Consider the following 6,482-nt stretch of genomic DNA (forward strand, 5'->3'; position numbering starts at 1 on the left):
TGCTCCGAGCCCGAGGCTCGAACCCAGGACCTTCCAATCCGAAAGCGAGTGTCATACCACTAGACCACATAGCCGCACAATAGATTGCTCACAACCAGGAACTCAGAATGGTGAAGGCAAATTAATAATTATATCATTTTGACTATACACCTCTTGTATTTGAAAATTGCGGTTCATTTGAAAGAAAATTAGATGGATAAAGAAGTTTAGATCCACCCCCCCCCCTCCCCTTGGCAAACACTAACACGAACCGTGTTCGATGGGTGAAAAGTGGGTTTTGTGCGACCTTTATGAGTTGACTTGCTCAACTGTCGGGGATTATGTCTTTGTGAAAGGCATAACTCCTTGTCTTATCAAAGAAGGGCGTAAAAATTTGGGGGCCCCCCCCCCCCCCCCTTTCCCCCAGCTTGCAATGACTCGTCAAAAGACACAAACAAGAGAATTCGTCCCAATGTCGTAGAAAACTGAAAAAGCATTGCCATTAAATGGCATTCGCAATGGTTATAATCTGAAGATCATACTGATAAATAATAATAACAATAATAATAATAATAATAATAATAATAATAATAATAATAATAATAATAATAATAATAATAATAGTAATAATATTAATAATAATAATAATAATAATAATAATAATAATAATAATAATAATAATAATAATAATAATAATGATGATGATGATGATGATGATGATGATGATGATGATGACGATGATGATAATAATAATAATAATGATGATAATAATAATAATAATAATAATAATAATAATAATAATAATAATAATAATAATAATAATAATAATAATAATAATAATGATGACAACAACAACAACAACAACAACAACAACAACAACAACAATAATAACAATAATAATAAAAGAAAGAAAAACAAAAATAAAAAAAAAAGACTTCGAAGAGCCTTTGTTTTCTAAAATATTCAATTTTGAAAATACTTTCATGATAAATAAAAGGGTGTCGTTTTATGTTGTTGGAAATCGGAAAGGGGTGGAAATTTAAGAGGAGATAAGAAGCAAATAAAGAGATGATTTTTAAATTTTATTTTGGGTAGCCCTATACGTCCGTAAGGACAAATAGTGTTGCTTGCACGATTCGTCCTTCACACTAAAGCTGGGCAATATTCCGTTTTGTTTTTACTGAGCTATATTCGAATCCACGTAATTACATGATATATCCGTATCGTCTTAAAATTTTAACAAACCATACCTGCTCTGTTTGTGAGTCAAGTAATCAGTTATGTGTGTTTGTTGTATGTGTTAATTTCGTGGGGGCTTTTAAAACTTTTTTGTTTTGTTCATTTTCTTCTGGGATATGATTTTTATTCCAGAATGGGGATTGATTTCTTATTAGGAACTACTTTCGTGTTCTCCTATTGGCAAGTATCCCTGTCAAATGCCTGCAGAGTTAGGGTTGGCTGGGCACAGAGGAAGATTCGTCAGGTTTTCTTTTTTTTTTTTTAAATGGGGGGGGGGGGGGGGGGTGGTTAGATTAGAAGTCACGAAAAGGGAGGGGGAGAATAAAATTGAGAGATAGATCACAGAGAGAGAAAGGTTTTTTTTTTAAAAAAGAGGAAGAAATTAGAAGAGATAAGAAGATAGATAGATAGATAGAGATAGATAGATAGATAGAATAGTATAGATCAGAAGATAGATAGATATAGATAAGATAGAGAGAGAGGAAAGGAAGAGAAGAGGAGAGGAGGAGATGAGGAGAGAAGAGAAGGGAAGAGAGAGAGAGAGAGAGAGAAAGAGGAGAGAGGTAATGTAGAGAGAAAGAGAAATAACAGAAGAAACAAAGACAGAGCGAGAGAGAGAGAGAGAGAGAGAGAGGAGAGGAGAGAAGAGAATGAGGAGAGATGAGAGAGAGAAGATGAGAGAGAGAGAGAGAGAGAGAGAGAGAGAGAGAGAGAATGATATATGATTTTCTTTCTACTCATAACGATGCTTACGTCTCAAGTCGTGAAAGACAGAACCGGTGACCGATCCCCCCCCCCCCTCCTCCCCCTTTCCTCAACCCTGCTCCTTCTAAACGATTAAATTGGTCATGGTCAAGGTTAAAGCCCACAAAAACAATTCCTTCATTGGAAATTTTTTTATAATTTGTACTTGAAGTACATACCAACACTTTCTCAACAAAATGTCATGAAGGTGTCAGTTTCAGCGTACTTCTTTCACGCCTACCTCATTTGCACAAGCACTGAAGGACGGCTAGACACTTTTTAATTTTAAGAATATGACCTGAAGGACGAACAGATACTCTGATTTCAATTGAGGTTTTGATGAGGTTGGCAGTTCACTTTCTCTCAAGCAAAGGGAGTTAATAATAGCTGGGTGGCTATGTCTTCAAAGTGCGGCTTAAAGTACTCTATTTCAGACTACCATCATATCTAAGGTTAAACAACAAATTTTACTGTCCATTCAATATCACAGAAACCAGGATAAAGTCGCGCGACATAGACCATAAGGCTCTAAACGACTTGGGGGTAGCAAGGGGTTCAGGCCACCAAAAAGTCACAATGTCGCTCCAGGAAGATGCGGTCGCATCCTGTGGCCTTAAGCATTCGTCAGCAAAAAGCTATAAAAAAGTTGCCAATGAGTCTCATTATATTCTGGAACAGCAAGGCAGGTGAGTTGCCCCAGTTGTCAAAGTGTGCACGAAAGTATATTTACGCTCTTGTGAATTCAGCTGACGCAGAGCGAAGTTTCTCATTATACAACCTGGTCTTTTCAGACCGCAGACGTCCTTTGAGTGAGGATAACGTCAAGGGCCTTGTTTTCATGTATCATAACAGTTTCATTGATTCTTTGTTGTAAATGGTAATTGTATTTCCAAAATTTTTTTGGCAGTTCACACATCTTTGAAAGGTAATTTTCAAATTCAAAGACATTCATGTGATTTTCAAAGACGATTTTTTAGTTTCTACTCACAAGAATTAGCAGTTCTTGTCATAATTTCAAATAAATGCAGTCTCAGTATTGCCAGTAATAAATAAAATACACTGTATTGTTGAAATTTCGTTTCTTTATCATTGTCATTCATGTGTACCTTTTTTTTCCTAATCATCAAACCATGTAAATGTTAGCTAATTTAGGTGACATTTTTAAATTAACGCATTCTTAACACGCTACTCTGCATTGGGTGGCCTCTTTCTGACTCTTTCTTTATAGCATGCTAAGGATTAAAACCAATGTTCTTTAAAATACTGTAGTTCCACATTGACAATACGCTTCAACTTCAACAGTCGTAACGTCACTTCCCTCGTAATGACGCATGGTAACTGGCTCTAAACTATCGGAATAATGGCGGACGCCCTTATGACATATTTCTCCGACGAGCATAAAAGCGTATCCAGAGGAGAAAATAAAAACAATTAAAAATCTGATCATGTTTTGACTATTACACATTCTGATCACAAGACATGAAAAGTTCTAGCCAGAATAAAGAATAAAAAGTAAAAAGTACCGACTTTCTTTGTTTAGAACCACGATGGCTGCCACTGCTGGGCAACGTGACATCAGACTATTGAAATCCGATTAGTCTGGTATATATTTCTGCTTTTTAGTTTCTAATGAAACGAAACAACTTAATGATGCGTTTAAACCTATCAGAATTCATATTTATTGAAAAATTAGGTTTTGGGGGTTACAAAAGCACGCAAGAACATGCATAAATGTCGAATTTATCATAACTTATGGTATTTTGCCGGGTTTTATTTTTGGTTGTAATATGCAGTAGTGTGGTAGGGATGTTGATGCATTGGTTGTGGTGAGTCTTTTATTTTAAAAATAGAATAAAAGCGGAGTTCTGATGGTGATGAACCACCATTTAGGCGGAAGATTCCTCAGCCTTGAATGAGGACAAATCCATCGTATTAAATCGGAGAAAATAAGTGGGTTTCAGGACCTTTGTACATATGTATATCCGATTAGTAGACTATTTAAAGACCTTGCATATTTCACTAAAACATATTTCAAAAAAAAACTTTTGTTATAACCAGGTGCCAGTTACACCTGTAGATTGCCTGAAAATTTATTTTAACCATCAGTGACCTCAACAGAAATTGATAAGGGTAGCCCTATTCGTCCTTAAGGTCGAATAGCATCAACCGTCGTTGCCGTACGTAAGGACAAATAGTGTTGCTTGCACTATTCGTCCTTCACACTAAAGCAGGGCAATATTCCGTTTTTGTTTTTACTGAGCTGGATTCGAATCCACGTAATTACATGATATATCCGTATCGTCTTAAATGTTTGACAAACCCCACCTCCCCTGTTTGTGAGTCAAATAATCAGTTGAGTGTTTATGTGCAGTGTGTTTATTTCGTGGGGTTTTTTTTTTCTTCTGGGATATGATTTTTATTCCAGACTGGCGATTGATTTCTTATAAGGAACAATTGTCGTTTTCTCCTATCGGTAAGTATCCCATTCAAATACCTGCTCGAGATTTTGGGTTGGCTAGCACAGAGGCAGATTCGGCAGGTTTTCTTTGTTTGGGGGGGGGGGGGGGGGGGGGGGTGTTTTTTATTTGTTTTCTTTTGTTGGTATTTTCCCTGCTTTTGTTTTTTTATTTGTTTGATTTGTGTGTTTTGCCTTTTTTACATTTTTTTCAATCTATAATAGTAATAGTAATAGTGGGTAAGCACTCAGTAACTATTTGTTTTAAATGACTAGTATTAACATTCAATTTGTCAAAAATATTATATATTAGTCATAATAGTAATAGTATAAGCAGCGCAAAAAACACCAAATTTCTGTATCTCTTAAGAAGCAGTTCTATAAAAAATGTTATAATCTTGATAATTCAGTGAGTGCCATCAATAATAGCTTGAATTTAGCCATTGTTTACAATTCCGCATCATTTGCCCAAAAAAAAAACAAAAAAACCCCAAGAATTATTTTTTTAAAGCACAGGGTACATAAAACTAAAACCCAACCAGTATTTTCGTGGTGTGATAATGTGGCAATCAATCAATCACAAATGAAGTTTTTTGTCCTTCCCTTTCTTCAAATATACTCAGTCAGACTGAGTATTATTGTCATCTGCATTTTTTGCCAAATTGGGACCTAAAATTTGCCAAAAAATATGTCGAGAACTTAAGCGTTTCAGTAAATATTAACGTGCGATATAGAAAAATATATATATAAAAGACAATTTATTACATATAAGGAGGCTACATTAATTTACACAATAGCGCTGTTACAAAGATTTTAAAAGATCATTATCCGTAGAGAGTAGCTTCCCTTGGTTTGGGCCCAGGCAAAGCTGCAACATTTCTCAAGTTTCGCACTTTTTCCCCCCAAAATTTGCCACGATTTGCCAATATTGGGAAATTTGCGGATCGCCCTGATATTTTCGGCCGCAAATAATGCAGATGACAGATTATTGCCAGTGTACATGTTGCATAGGTTCCACTTTACGTACAATAAAAAATAGAGGGTAGCCATTACTCCACTACAGTAGCATTACTATATACAATTGGTACTTATGTGAGAATTTCCTCCTTTTCATGTTCTTTGGTGCCAGCTTTCCTCCTTTTCCAATTTAGTTGGTGATGATGTATACTTGGAAACATAATATTTTGTGAGTAGACTTATCATTATGACTGACATTACTGTTGATACTGTTTGGTATTAGTAGTAATAGTGATATTAAATTAATATTCACTTGTGATTTTATTTCATTTCTAGGTATGCAATGTCTCCAAAGAGCTTTTATATAGCGCAATATCCACCAAACATGCTCAAAGCGCTTTACAAGGTGCCCCTGGCCCACAGCAACACCTAACACGTAGGACGAAAAATGACGCCAGTTAGGCGATAATACAATTTTCCTCGGACATAGAAAACGCTGTTAACGATCAGATACTCATATTACACCTGAGTACGGTGAGAGTGAGAGAATGTGAGTAAAGAGCCTTTTCCAAGGACTGAACTATGCGCCGAGCGCGAGTCTTGTACCCGGGACCTTCCGATCCGAAAGCGAGTATCATCACATAGCCACACAATGTCAATATCAGTGCTATCATTATAAATTACTGTAAATACGAATATATTGGTATACGCACATATATTATAATAATTTGGGGTATTCTTGGCATATATTTGGGATGAAAAATTGCATTTTCCCACGGGGACAGTATACTGAGGCTCCACTGTGCTATAACATATCAACCGTCCTCATCTAAAGACCAGGCACATGTGCTGTATTAATGAGATTTGAGTCGAATCGCCGTGTCTGCTCTCTGGGTGAAATCAACACCTGAACCACGGCTCCAACCTTTTAAATAGACAGGCAGTCACACGTTATAGGCAAGGATTAAAATTTCCATCATCCTGTGGTCAGTAAAAAGGAAGAAGACTAGTCAAATCATATAATTAAAATCACCCTAGTAAAGGTTAAGATAAAGGAGATCAGTTAAACAGGGTAGATGTCAAGAACCATAAATTAATGTGCTTGGCT

The sequence above is a fragment of the Berghia stephanieae genome, chromosome 1 (genome assembly GCF_034508935.2).
Source record: "Berghia stephanieae isolate SIO BIC M18660-M18661 chromosome 1, UCSD_Bste_1.3, whole genome shotgun sequence".
NCBI classification, from domain to species: Eukaryota; Metazoa; Mollusca; class Gastropoda; order Nudibranchia; family Aeolidiidae; genus Berghia; species Berghia stephanieae.